Genomic DNA, 15,614 nt, shown 5'->3' with positions numbered 1-15,614 from the left:
GAGATCAGGTTTGTTTTAGTATACTCCAATCAACAGCCCCTACAACCACAAGAAGGAATGGAGTCATTAGAACTTATGGTTTTTAAATGGCACCCAGAATTATGTTGCACGGAGCACAATTTCACATCATTCTGGGTTCATTTGTGTGAAAACAAGGTACAATCAGGCTAAAACGTTACAGGAAGGTAGAATCTACTGAGTTGTAAGTGATATGAATGTTTCATGATGATAGCACTTTCCTAAGGGGGTCAAACCACGTCCCAAAGGTCACTGGATCTGGTGTCAATTTAAAGAAGTAGTCCAGTTACCCATTTGTGGGCTTATAACTTGGCTTCTGAATGTCCTAGAGAGATCAGGTTTGTTTTAATGTACTCCAATCAACAGCCCCTACAACCACAAAAAGGAATGGAGTCATTAGCACTTATGGTTTGTAAATGGCACCCAGAATCATGTTGCACGAAGCACAATTTCACATCATTCTGGGTCCATTTGTGTGAAAACAAGGTCCAATCAGGCTGAAACGTTACAAGAAGTTAGAATCTATTGAGTTGTAAGTGATCTGAACGTTTCATGATGATCGCACTTTCCTATAGGGGGTCATACCAGGTCCCAAAGGTCACCGGGCCTGGTGTCACTTTAAAGAAGTAGTCCAGTTACACCTTTGTGGGCTTATAACTTGGCTTCTGAATATCCTAGAGAGGTCAGGTTTGTTTTAGTGTACTCCAATCAACAGCCCCTACAACCTCAATAAGGAATGGAGTCAATAGCACTTATGGTTTGTAAATGGCACCCAGAATTATTTTGCACGAAGTACAATTTCACATCATTCTGGGTCCATTTGTGTGAAAACAAGGTCCAATCAGGCTGAAACGTTACAAGAAGTTAGAATCTATTGAGTTGTAAGTGATCTGAACGTTTCATGATGATCGCACTTTCCTATAGGGGGTCATACCAGGTCCCAAAGGTCACCGGGCCTGGTGTCACTTTAAAGAAGTAGTCCAGTTACACCTTTGTGGGCTTATAACTTGGCTTCTGAATATCCTAGAGAGGTCAGGTTTGTTTTAGAGTACTCCAATTAGCAGCCCCCATTACCACTAAAAGGAATGGAGTCATTAGCACTTATGGTTTTTAAATGGCACCCAGAATTATGTTGCACGAAGCACAATTCCACATCATTCTGGGTTCATTTGTGTGAAAACAAGGTCCAATCAGGCTGAAACGTTACAGGAAGGTAGAATCTATTGAGTTGTAAGTGATATGAATGTTTCATGATGATAGCACTTTCCTAAGGGGGTCAAACCACGTCCCAAAGGTCACTGGATCTGGTGTCAATTTAAAGAAGTAGTCCAGTTACCCATTTGTGGGCTTATAACTTGGCTTCTGAATGTCCTAGAGAGATCAGGTTTGTTTTAATGTACTCCAACCAACAGCCCCTACAACCACAAAAAGGAATGGAGTCATTAGCACTTATGGTTTGTAAATGGCACCCAGAATCATGTTGCACGAAGCACAATTTCACATCATTCTGGGTCCATTTGTGTGAAAACAAGGTCCAATCAGGCTGAAACGTTACAAGAAGTTAGAATCTATTGAGTTGTAAGTGATCTGAACGTTTCATGATGATCGCACTTTCCTATAGGGGGTCATACCAGGTCCCAAAGGTCACCGGGCCTGGTGTCACTTTAAAGAATTAGTCCAGTTACACCTTTGTGGGCTTATAACTTGGCTTCTGAATATCCTAGAGAGGTCAGGTTTGTTTTAGTGTACTCCAATCAACAGCCCCTACAACCTCAATAAGGAATGGAGTCAATAGCACTTATGGTTTGTAAATGGCACCCAGAATTATTTTGCACGAAGCACAATTTCACATCATTCTGGCTCCATTTGTGTGAAAACAAGGTCCAATCAGGCTGAAACGTTACAAGAAGTTAGAATCTATTGAGTTGTAAGTGATCTGAACGTTTCATGATGATCACACTTTCCTATAGGGGGTCATACCAGGTCCCAAAGGTCACCGGGCCTGGTGTCACTTTAAAGAAGTAGTCCAGTTACACATTTGTGGGCTTATAACTTGGCTTCTGAATATCCTAGAGAGGTCAGGTTTGTTTTAGAGTACTCCAATTAGCAGCCCCCATTACCACTAAAAGGAATGGAGTCATTAGCACTTATGGTTTTTAAATGGCACCCAGAATTATGTTGCACGAAGCACAATTCCACATCATTCTGGGTTCATTTGTGTGAAAACAAGGTCCAATCAGGCTGAAACGTTACAGGAAGGTAGAATCTATTGAGTTGTAAGTGATCTGAACGTTTCATGATGATAGCACTTACCTAAGGGGGTCAAACCATGTCCCAAAGGTCACCGGGCCTGGTGTCACTTTAAAGAAGTAGTCCAGTTACACCTTTGTGGGCTTATAACTTGGCTTCTGAATATCCTAGAGAGGTCAGGTTTGTTTTAGTGTACTCCAATCAACAGCCCCTACAACCTCAATAAGGAATGGAGTCAATAGCACTTATGGTTTGTAAATGGCACCCAGAATTATTTTGCACGAAGCACAATTTCACATCATTCTGGGTCCATTTGTGTGAAAACAAGGTCCAATCAGGCTGAAACGTTACAAGAAGTTAGAATCTATTGAGTTGTAAGTGATCTGAACGTTTCATGATGATCGCACTTTCCTATAGGGGGTCATACCAGGTCCCAAAGGTCACCGGGCCTGGTGTCACTTTAAAGAAGTAGTCCAGTTACACCTTTGTGGGCTTATAACTTGGCTTCTGAATATCCTAGAGAGGTCAGGTTTTTTTTAGAGTACTCCAATTAGCAGCCCCCATTACCACTAAAAGGAATGGAGTCATTAGCACTTATGGTTTTTAAATGGCACCCAGAATTATGTTGCAAGAAGCACAATTCCACATCATTCTGGGTTCATTTGTGTGAAAACAAGGTCCAATCAGGCTGAAACGTTACAGGAAGGTAGAATCTATTGAGTTGTAAGTGATCTGAACGTTTCATGATGATAGCACTTACCTAAGGGGGTCAAACCATGTCCCAAAGGTCACCGGGCCTGGTGTCAATTTAAAGAAGTAGTCCAGTTACACCTTTGTGGGCTTATAACTTGGCTTCTGAATATCCTAGAGAGGTCAGGTTTGTTTTAGAGTACTCCAATTAACAGCCCCCATTTCCACTAAAAGGAATGGAGTCATTAGCACTTATGGTTTTTAAATGGCACCCAGAATTATGTTGCACGAAGCACAATTTCACATCATTCTGGGTTCATTTGAGTGAAACAAGGTCCAATCAGGCTGAAACGTTACAAGAAGGTAGAATCTATTGAGTTGTAAGTTATCTGAACGTTTCAAGATGATCGCACTTTTCTATGGGGGTAAAACCATGTCCCAAAGGTCACCGGATCTGGTTTCAATTTAAAGAAGTAGTCCAGTTACACATTTGTGGGCTTATAACTTGGCTTCTGAATGTCCTAGAGAGATCAGGTTTGTTTTAGTAGACTCCAATCAACAGCCCCTACAACCACAAAAAGGAATGGAGTCATTAGCACTTATGGTTTTTAAATGGCACCCAGAATTATGTGGCACAAAGCACAATTTCACATCATTCTGGGTTCATTTGTGTGAAAACAAGGTCCAATCAGGCTGAAACGTTACAGGAAGGTAGAATCTATTGAGTTGTAAGTGATCTGAATGTTTCATGATGATAGTACTTTCATAAGGGGATCAAACCATGTCCCAAAGGTCACCGGATCTGGTGTCAATTTAAAGAAGTAGTCCAGTTACACATTTGTGGGCTTATAACTTGGCTTCTGAATGTCCTAGAGAGATCAGGTTTGTTTTAGTGTTCTCCAATCAACATCCCCTACAACCTCAAAAAGGAATGGAGTCATTATCACTTATGGTTTTTAAATGGCACCCAGAATTATGTTGCACGAAGCACAATTTCACATCATTCTGGGTTCATTTGTGTGAAAACAAGGTCCAATCAGGCTAAAATGTTACAGGAAGGTAGAATCTATTGAGTTGTAAGTGATCTGAACGTTTCATGATGATAGCACTTTCCTAAGGGGGTCAAACCATGTCCCAAAGGTCACCGGATCTGGTGTCAATTTAAAGAAGTAGTCCTGTTACACATTTGTGGGCTTATAACTTGGCTTCTGAATGTCCCAGAGAGATCAGGTTTGTTTTAGTGTACTCCAATCAACAGCCCCTACAACCACAAAAAGGAATGGAGTCATTAGCAATTAAGGTTTGTAAATGGCACCCAGAATTATGCTGCACTAAGCACAATTTCACATCATTCTGGGTTCATTTGTGTGGAAACAAGGTCCAATCAGGCTGAAACGTTACAGGAAGGTAGAATCTATTGAGTTGTAAGTGATCTGAACATTTCATGATGATAGCACTTTCCTAAGGGGGTCAAACCATGTCCCAAAGGTCACAGGATCTGGTGTCAATTTAAAGAAGTAGTCCAGTTACACATTTGTGGGCTTATAACTTGGCTTCTGAATGTCCTAGAGAGATCAGGTTTGTTTTAGTGTACTCCAATCAACAGCCCCTACAACCCTAAAAAGGAATGGAGTCATTAGCACTTATGGTTTTTAAATGGCACCCAGAATTATGTTGCACGAAGCACAATTTCACATCATTCTGGGTCCATTTGTGTGAAAACAAGGTCCAATCAGGCTGAAACGTTACAGGAAGGTAGAATCTATTGAGTTGTAAGTGATCTGAACGTTTCAAGATGATAGCACTTTCCTAAGGGGGTCAAACCATGTCCCAAAGGTCACCGGATCTGGTGTCAATTTAACGAAGTAGTCCAGTTACACATTTGTGGGCTTATAAATTGGCTTCTGAATGTCCTAGAGAGATCAGGTTTGTTTTAATGTACTCCAACCAACAGCCCCTACAACCACAAAAAGGAATGGAGTCATTAGCACTTATGGTTTGTAAATGGCACCCAGAATTATGTTGCTCTAAGCACAATTTCACATCATTCTGGGTCCATTTGTGTGAAAACAAGGTCCAATCAGGCTGAAACATTACAAGAAGGTAGAATCTATTGAGTTGTAAGTGATCTCAACGTTTCAAGATGATCACACTTTCTTAAGGGGGACAAACAATGTCCCAAAGGTCACCGGATCTGGTGTCAATTTAAAGAAGTAGTCCAGTTACACCTTTGTGGGCTTATAACTTGGCTTCTGAATGTCCTAGAGAGATCAGATTTGTTTTAGTGTACTCCAATCAACAGCCCCTACAACCCTAAAAAGGAATGGAGTCATTAGCACTTATGGTTTTTAAATGGCACCCAGAATTATGTTGCACGAAGCACAATTCCACATCATTCTGGGTTCATTTGTGTGAAAACAAGGTCCAATCAGGCTGAAACGTTACAGGAAGGTAGAATCTATTGAGTTGTAAGTGATCTGAACGTTTCATGATGATAGCACTTTCCTAAGGGGGTCAAACTATGTCCCAAAGGTCACCGGATCTGGTGTCAATTTAAAGAAGTAGTCCAGTTACACATTTGTGGGCTTATAACTTGGCTTCTGAATGTCCTAGAGAGATCAGGTTTGTTTTAGTGTACTCCAATCAACTGGCCCTACAACCACAAAAAGGAATGGAGTCATTAGCACTTATGGTTTGTAAATGGCACCCAGAATTATGTTGCACGAAGCACAATTTCACATCATTCTGGGTCCATTTGTGTGAAAACATGGTCCAATCAGGCTGAAACGTTACAGGAAGGTAGAATCTATTGAGTTGTAAGTGATCTGAATGTTTCATGATGATAGCACTTTCCTAAGGGGGTCAAACCACGTCCCAAAGGTCACTGGATCTGAGGTCAATTTAAAGAAGTAGTCCAGTTACACATTTGTGGGCTTATAACTTGGCTTCTGAATGTCCTAGAGAGATCAGGTTTGTTTTAATGTACTCCAACCAACAGCCCCTACAACCACAAAAAGGAATGGAGTCATTAGCACTTATGGTTTGTAAATGGCACCCAGAATCAAGTTGCACGAAGCACAATTTCACATCATTCTGGGTCCATTTGTGTGAAAACAAGGTCCAATCAGGCTGAAACGTTACAAGAAGTTAGAATCTATTGAGTTGTAAGTGATCTGAACGTTTCATGATGATCGCACTTTCCTATAGGGGCTCATACCAGGTCCCAAAGGTCACCGGGCCTGGTGTCACTTTAAAGAAGTAGTCCAGTTACACCTTTGTGGGCTTATAACTTGGCTTCTGAATGTCCTAGAGAGATCAGGTTTGTTTTAGTATACTCCAATCAACAGCCCCTACAACCACAAAAAGGAATGGAGTCATTAGAACTTATGGTTTTTAAATGGCACCCAGAATTATGTTGCACGGAGCACAATTTCACATCATTCTTGGTTCATTTGTGTGAAAACAAGGTACAATCAGGCTAAAACGTTACAGGAAGGTAGAATCTATTGAGTTGTAAGTGATATGAATGTTTCATGATGATAGCACTTTCCTAAGGGGGTCAAACCACGTCCCAAAGGTCACTGGATCTGGTGTCAGTTTAAAGAAGTAGTCCAGTTACCCATTTGTGGGCTTATAACTTGGCTTCTGAATGTCCTAGAGAGATCAGGTTTGTTTTAATGTACTCCAACCAACAGCCCCTACAACCACAAAAAGGAATGGAGTCATTAGCACTTATGGTTTGTAAATGGCACCCAGAATCATGTTGCACGAAGCACAATTTCACATCATTCTGGGTCCATTTGTGTGAAAACAAGGTCCAATCAGGCTGAAACGTTACAAGAAGTTAGAATCTATTGAGTTGTAAGTGATCTGAACGTTTCATGATGATCGCACTTTCCTATAGGGGGTCATACCAGGTCCCAAAGGTCACCGGGCCTGGTGTCACTTTAAAGAAGTAGTCCAGTTACACCTTTGTGGGCTTATAACTTGGCTTCTGAATATCCTAGAGAGGTCAGGTTTGTTTTAGTGTACTCCAATCAACAGCCCCTACAACCTCAATAAGGAATGGAGTCAATAGCACTTATGGTTTGTAAATGGCACCCAGAATTATTTTGCACGAAGCACAATTTCACATCATTCTGGGTCCATTTGTGTGAAAACAAGGTCCAATCAGGCTGAAACGTTACAAGAAGTTAGAATCTATTGAGTTGTAAGTGATCTGAACGTTTCATGATGATCGCACTTTCCTATAGGGGGTCATACCAGGTCCCAAAGGTCACCGGGCCTGGTGTCACTTTAAAGAAGTAGTCCAGTTACACCTTTGTGGGCTTATAACTTGGCTTCTGAATATCCTAGAGAGGTCAGGTTTGTTTTAGAGTACTCCAATTAGCAGCCCCCATTACCACTAAAAGGAATGGAGTCATTAGCACTTATGGTTTTTAAATGGCACCCAGAATTATGTTGCACGAAGCACAATTCCACATCATTCTGGGTTCATTTGTGTGAAAACAAGGTCCAATCAGGCTGAAACGTTACAGGAAGGTAGAATTTATTGAGTTGTAAGTGATCTGAACGTTTCATGATGATAGCACTTACCTAAGGGGGTCAAACCATGTCCCAAAGGTCACCGGGCCTGGTGTCACTTTAAAGAAGTAGTCCAGTTACACCTTTGTGGGCTTATAACTTGGCTTCTGAATATCCTAGAGAGGTCAGGTTTGTTTTAGTGTACTCCAATCAACAGCCCCTACAACCTCAATAAGGAATGGAGTCAATAGCACTTATGGTTTGTAAATGGCACCCAGAATTATTTTGCACGAAGCACAATTTCACATCATTCTGGGTCCATTTGTGTGAAAACAGGGTCCAATCAGGCTGAAACGTTACAAGAAGTTAGAATCTATTCAGTTGTAAGTGATCTGAACGTTTCATGATGATCGCACTTTCCTATAGGGGGTCATACCAGGTACCAAAGGTCACCGGGCCTGGTGTCACTTTAAAGAAGTAGTCCAGTTACACCTTTGTGGGCTTATAACTTGGCTTCTGAATATCCTAGAGAGGTCAGGTTTGTTTTAGAGTACTCCAATTAGCAGCCCCCATTACCACTAAAAGGAATGGAGTCATTAGCACTTATGGTTTTTAAATGGCACCCAGAATTATGTTGCACGAAGCACAATTTCACATCATTCTGGGTCCATTTGTGTGAAAACATGGTCCAATCAGGCTGAAATGTTACAGGAAGGTAGAATCTATTGAGTTGTAAGTGATCTGAACGTTTCATGATGATAGCACTTTCCTAAGGGGGTCAAACCATGTCCCAAAGGTCACCGGATCTGGTTTCAATTTAAAGAAGTAGTCCAGTTACACATTTGTGGGCTTATAACTTGGCTTCTGAATGTCCTAGAGAGATCAGGTTTGTTTTAGTATACTCCAATCAACAGCCCCTACAACCACAAAAAGGAATGGAGTCATTAGCACTTATGGTTTTTAAATGGCACCCAGAATTATGTGGCACAAAGCACAATTTCACATCATTCTGGGTTCATTTGTGTGAAAACAAGGTCCAATCAGGCTGAAACGTTACAGGAAGGTAGAATCTATTGAGTTGTAAGTGATCTGAACGTTTCATGATGATAGTCCTTTCCTAAGGGGATGAAACCATGTCCCAAAGGTCACCGGGCCGTGTGTCACTTTAAAGAAGTAGTCCAATTACACCTTTGAGGGCTTATAACTTGGTTTCTGAATGTCCTAGAGAGATCAGGTTTGTTTTAGTATACTCCAATCAACAGCCCCTACAACCACAAAAAGGAATGGAGTCATTAGAACTTAGGGTTTTTAAATGGCACCCAGAATTATGTTGCACGAAGCACAATTTCACATCATTCTGGGTTCATTTGTGTGAAAACAAGGTACAATCAGGCTAAAACGTTACAGGAAGGTAGAATCTATTGAGTTGTAAGTGATCTGAATGTTTCATGATGATAGCCCTTTCCTAAGGGGGTCAAACCAAGTCCCAAAGGTCACTGGATCTGGGGTCAATTTAAAGAAGTAGTCCAGTTACACATTTGTGGGCTTATAACTTGGCTTCTGAATGTCCTAGAGAGATCAGGTTTGTTTTAATGTACTCCAACCAACCACCCCTACAACCTCAATAAGGAATGGAGTCAATAGCACTTATGGTTTGTAAATGGCACCCAGAATTATGTTGCACGAAGCACAATTTCACATCATTCTGGGTCCATTTGTGTGAAAACAAGGTCCAATCAGGCTGAAACGTTACAAGAAGTTAGAATCTATTGAGTTGTAAGTGATCTGAACGTTTCATGATGATTGCACATTCCTATAGGGGGTCAAACCATGTCCCAAAGGTCACCGGGCCTGGTGTCACTTTAAAGAAGTATCCCAGTTACACGTTTGTGGGCTTATAACTTGGCTTCTGAATGTCCTAGAGAGATCAGGTTTGTTTTAGTGTACTCCAATCAACCACCCCTACAACCTCAATAAGGAATGGAGTCAATAGCACTTATGGTTTGTAAATGGCACCCAGAATTATGTTGCACGAAGCACAATTTCGCATCATTCTGGGTCCATTTGTGTGAAAACAAGGTCCAATCAGGCTGAAACGTTACAAGAAGTTAGAATCTATTGAGTTGTAAGTGATCTGAACGTTTCATGATGATCGCACATTCCTATTGGGGGTCAAACCATGTCCAAAAGGTCACCGGGCCTGGTGTCACTTTAAAGAAGTAGTCCAGTTACACCTTTGTGGGCTTAGAACTTGGCTTCTGAATATCCTAGAGAGGTCAGGTTTGTTTTAGAGTACTCCAATTAGCAGCCCCCATTACCACTAAAATGAATGGAGTCATTAGAACTTATGGTTTTTAAATGGCACCCAGAATTATGTTGCACGAAGCACAATTTCACATCATTCTGGGTTCATTTGTGTGAAAACAAGGTCCAATCAGGCTGAAACGTTACAGGAAGGTAGAATCTATTGAGTTGTAAGTGATCTGAATGTTTCATGATGATAGCACTTTCCTAAGGGGGTGAAACAATGTCCCAAAGGTCACCGGATCTGGTGTCAATTTAAAGAAGTAGTCCAGTTACACATTTGTGGGCTCATAACTTGGCTTCTGAATGTCCTAGAGAGATCAGGTTTGTTTTAGTATACTCCAATCAACAGCCCCTACAACCACAAAAAGGAATGGAGTCATTAGAACTTATGGTTTTTAAATGGCACCCAGAATTATGTTGCACGGAGCACAATTTCACATCATTCTGGGTTCATTTGTGTGAAAACAAGGTACAATCAGGCTGAAACGTTACAGGAAGGTAGAATCTATTGAGTTGTAAGTGATATGAATGTTTCATGATGATAGCACTTTCCTAAGGGGGTCAAACCACGTCCCAAAGGTCACTGGATCTGGTGTCAATTTAAAGAAGTAGTCCAGTTACCCATTTGTGGGCTTATAACTTGGCTTCTGAATGTCCTAGAGAGATCAGGTTTGTTTTAGTGTACTCCAATCAACAGCCCCTACAACCTCAATAAGGAATGGAGTCAATAGCACTTATGGTTTGTAAATGGCACCCAGAATTATGTTGCACGAAGCACAATTTCACATCATTCTGGGTCCATTTGTGTGGAAACAAGGTCCAATCAGGCTGAAACGTTACAAGAAGTTAGAATCTATTGAGTGGTAAGTTATCTGAACGTTTCATGATGATCGCACATTCCTATAGGGGGTCAAACCATGTCCCAAAGGTCACCGGGCCTGGTGTCACTTTAAAGAAGTAGTCCAGTTACACCTTTGTGGGCTTAGAACTTGGCTTCTGTGACGGCTTCCTCTTGTTGTCCGTCCAGGGTTATTGGAGTTGCCTCAAATCACCGCACACATACAATCAGGCCACAGACACAGGACTGTCCTTCAGAGCTTTTTACTGGCAGGATCTGATGTAAAAACAAGCACACAATAATACATCAGTGTGTGTGCGCTGCAACTGCATACAACGGTCTCCACCAGCTTTCATTACTGCTTTCCCTTTTTTTTTCCATCATATGATCGTATAGTGGCATTTAATAACAACAGCAATATATTAATTTAACAACTTGCATTTCAGAGCAGTACATACTTTCTTTTTGATAAAACATATAAAATAGTTAATAGTACCAACAATGACAGCGCAGCCGCCGACAGTTGAAACAGTTATTTGCCATCAGTAGGTATAACAGTCAACTGCCACCGGCAGTTGAAACAATAAAACATTTACAAATCATATTTTTACCAAACACATCTGAACGTACCTGATGTAAAAACAAGCACACAATAATACATCAGTGTGTGTGCGCTGCAACTGCATACAACGGTCTGTTCAAGGCAAAAAGAAAAAACCCAAACATTACTAAAAGGACTGAAAAGCTAGCTTCCATTAGTGTGAATCTCGTCTATAAAGTTATTAATTTAATGCAAACACAGCTAACCTTTTTCAAAATATGCTCTAACAACACTTAAATATTTGTAACAAGTCCTATTGATATATTAATTAAAGGTTAAAATGACTTAAAGTGCAGAGCGGCTTCACAGTACACCTACCTCCACCAGCTTTCATTACTGCTTTGGTGGGAGGGGCTGTGAATGCGCCTGAAGGACCCGTTGCATGCAGTTGCGCCTAACCACCAGTAGGCGGCTCCAAAAACACAAACAATCACTGCACATTACTTTTGGTGAAATTCACATTTTCATCTCTGTTACACTTCTGAATATCCTAGAGAGGTCAGGCTTGTTTTAGAGTACTCCAATTAGCAGCCCCCATTACCACTAAAATGAATGGAGTCATTAGAACTTATGGTTTTTAAATGGCACCCAGAATTATGTTGCACGAAGCACAATTTCACATCATTCTGGGTTCATCTGTGTGAAAACAAGGTCCAATCAGGCTGAAACGTTACAGGAAGGTAGAATCTATTGAGTTGTAAGTGATCTGAACGTTTCATGATGATAGCACTTTCCTAAGGGGGTCAAACTATGTCCCAAAGGTCACCGGATCTGGTGTCAATTTAAAGAAGTAGTCCAGTTACACATTTGTGGGCTTATAACTTGGCTTCTGAATGTCCTAGAGAGATCAGTTTTTTTTAGTGTACTCCAATCAACAGCCCCTACAACCACAAAAAGGAATGGAGTCATTAGCACTTAAGGTTTGTAAATGGCACCCAGAATTATGTTGCACGAAGCACAATTTCACATCATTCTGGGTTCATTTGTGTGAAAACAAGGTCCAATCAGGCTGAAACGTTACAGGAAGGTAGAATCTATTGAGTTGTAAGTGATCTGAATGTTTCATGATGATAGCACTTTCCTAAGGGGGTGAAACAATGTCCCAAAGGTCACCGGATCTGGTGTCAATTTAAAGTAGTCCAGTTACACATTTGTGGGCTCATAACTTGGCTTCTGAATGTCCTAGAGAGATCAGGTTTCTTTTAGTATACTCCAATCAACAGCCCCTACAACCACAAAAAGGAATGGAGTCATTAGCTCTTATGGTTTTTAAATGGCACCCAGAATTATGTTGCACGAAGCACAATTTCACATCATTCTGGGTCCATTTGTGTGAAAACAAGGTCCAATCAGGCTGAAACGTTACGAGAAGGTAGAATCTATTGAGTTGTAAGTGATCTGAACGTTTCATAATGATCGCACATTCCTATAGGGGGTCAAACCATGTCCCAAAGGTCACCGGGCCTGGTGTCACTTTAAAGAAGTAGTCCAGTTACACATTTGTGGGCTTATAACTTGGCTTCTGAATGTCCTAGAGAGATCAGGTTTGTTTTAGTATACTCCAATCAACAGCCCCTACAACCACAAGAAGGAATGGAGTCATTAGAACTTATGGTTTTTAAATGGCACCCAGAATTATGTTGCACGGAGCACAATTTCACATCATTCTGGGTTCATTTGTGTGAAAACAAGGTACAATCAGGCTAAAACGTTACAGGAAGGTAGAATCTACTGAGTTGTAAGTGATATGAATGTTTCATGATGATAGCACTTTCCTAAGGGGGTCAAACCACGTCCCAAAGGTCACTGGATCTGGTGTCAATTTAAAGAAGTAGTCCAGTTACCCATTTGTGGGCTTATAACTTGGCTTCTGAATGTCCTAGAGAGATCAGGTTTGTTTTAATGTACTCCAATCAACAGCCCCTACAACCACAAAAAGGAATGGAGTCATTAGCACTTATGGTTTGTAAATGGCACCCAGAATCATGTTGCACGAAGCACAATTTCACATCATTCTGGGTCCATTTGTGTGAAAACAAGGTCCAATCAGGCTGAAACGTTACAAGAAGTTAGAATCTATTGAGTTGTAAGTGATCTGAACGTTTCATGATGATCGCACTTTCCTATAGGGGGTCATACCAGGTCCCAAAGGTCACCGGGCCTGGTGTCACTTTAAAGAAGTAGTCCAGTTACACCTTTGTGGGCTTATAACTTGGCTTCTGAATATCCTAGAGAGGTCAGGTTTGTTTTAGTGTACTCCAATCAACAGCCCCTACAACCTCAATAAGGAATGGAGTCAATAGCACTTATGGTTTGTAAATGGCACCCAGAATTATTTTGCACGAAGTACAATTTCACATCATTCTGGGTCCATTTGTGTGAAAACAAGGTCCAATCAGGCTGAAACGTTACAAGAAGTTAGAATCTATTGAGTTGTAAGTGATCTGAACGTTTCATGATGATCGCACTTTCCTATAGGGGGTCATACCAGGTCCCAAAGGTCACCGGGCCTGGTGTCACTTTAAAGAAGTAGTCCAGTTACACCTTTGTGGGCTTATAACTTGGCTTCTGAATATCCTAGAGAGGTCAGGTTTGTTTTAGAGTACTCCAATTAGCAGCCCCCATTACCACTAAAAGGAATGGAGTCATTAGCACTTATGGTTTTTAAATGGCACCCAGAATTATGTTGCACGAAGCACAATTCCACATCATTCTGGGTTCATTTGTGTGAAAACAAGGTCCAATCAGGCTGAAACGTTACAGGAAGGTAGAATCTATTGAGTTGTAAGTGATATGAATGTTTCATGATGATAGCACTTTCCTAAGGGGGTCAAACCACGTCCCAAAGGTCACTGGATCTGGTGTCAATTTAAAGAAGTAGTCCAGTTACCCATTTGTGGGCTTATAACTTGGCTTCTGAATGTCCTAGAGAGATCAGGTTTGTTTTAATGTACTCCAACCAACAGCCCCTACAACCACAAAAAGGAATGGAGTCATTAGCACTTATGGTTTGTAAATGGCACCCAGAATCATGTTGCACGAAGCACAATTTCACATCATTCTGGGTCCATTTGTGTGAAAACAAGGTCCAATCAGGCTGAAACGTTACAAGAAGTTAGAATCTATTGAGTTGTAAGTGATCTGAACGTTTCATGATGATCGCACTTTCCTATAGGGGGTCATACCAGGTCCCAAAGGTCACCGGGCCTGGTGTCACTTTAAAGAATTAGTCCAGTTACACCTTTGTGGGCTTATAACTTGGCTTCTGAATATCCTAGAGAGGTCAGGTTTGTTTTAGTGTACTCCAATCAACAGCCCCTACAACCTCAATAAGGAATGGAGTCAATAGCACTTATGGTTTGTAAATGGCACCCAGAATTATTTTGCACGAAGCACAATTTCACATCATTCTGGCTCCATTTGTGTGAAAACAAGGTCCAATCAGGCTGAAACGTTACAAGAAGTTAGAATCTATTGAGTTGTAAGTGATCTGAACGTTTCATGATGATCACACTTTCCTATAGGGGGTCATACCAGGTCCCAAAGGTCACCGGGCCTGGTGTCACTTTAAAGAAGTAGTCCAGTTACACATTTGTGGGCTTATAACTTGGCTTCTGAATATCCTAGAGAGGTCAGGTTTGTTTTAGAGTACTCCAATTAGCAGCCCCCATTACCACTAAAAGGAATGGAGTCATTAGCACTTATGGTTTTTAAATGGCACCCAGAATTATGTTGCACGAAGCACAATTCCACATCATTCTGGGTTCATTTGTGTGAAAACAAGGTCCAATCAGGCTGAAACGTTACAGGAAGGTAGAATCTATTGAGTTGTAAGTGATCTGAACGTTTCATGATGATAGCACTTACCTAAGGGGGTCAAACCATGTCCCAAAGGTCACCGGGCCTGGTGTCACTTTAAAGAAGTAGTCCAGTTACACCTTTGTGGGCTTATAACTTGGCTTCTGAATATCCTAGAGAGGTCAGGTTTGTTTTAGTGTACTCCAATCAACAGCCCCTACAACCTCAATAAGGAATGGAGTCAATAGCACTTATGGTTTGTAAATGGCACCCAGAATTATTTTGCACGAAGCACAATTTCACATCATTCTGGGTCCATTTGTGTGAAAACAAGGTCCAATCAGGCTGAAACGTTACAAGAAGTTAGAATCTATTGAGTTGTAAGTGATCTGAACGTTTCATGATGATCGCACTTTCCTATAGGGGGTCATACCAGGTCCCAAAGGTCACCGGGCCTGGTGTCACTTTAAAGAAGTAGTCCAGTTACACCTTTGTGGGCTTATAACTTGGCTTCTGAATATCCTAGAGAGGTCAGGTTTTTTTTAGAGTACTCCAATTAGCAGCCCCCATTACCACTAAAAGGAATGG

The sequence above is a fragment of the Nothobranchius furzeri genome, chromosome 8, assembly GCF_043380555.1.
Source record: "Nothobranchius furzeri strain GRZ-AD chromosome 8, NfurGRZ-RIMD1, whole genome shotgun sequence".
NCBI lineage: Eukaryota > Metazoa > Chordata > Actinopteri > Cyprinodontiformes > Nothobranchiidae > Nothobranchius > Nothobranchius furzeri.
Note: the sequence above shows the minus strand (reverse complement) of the source record.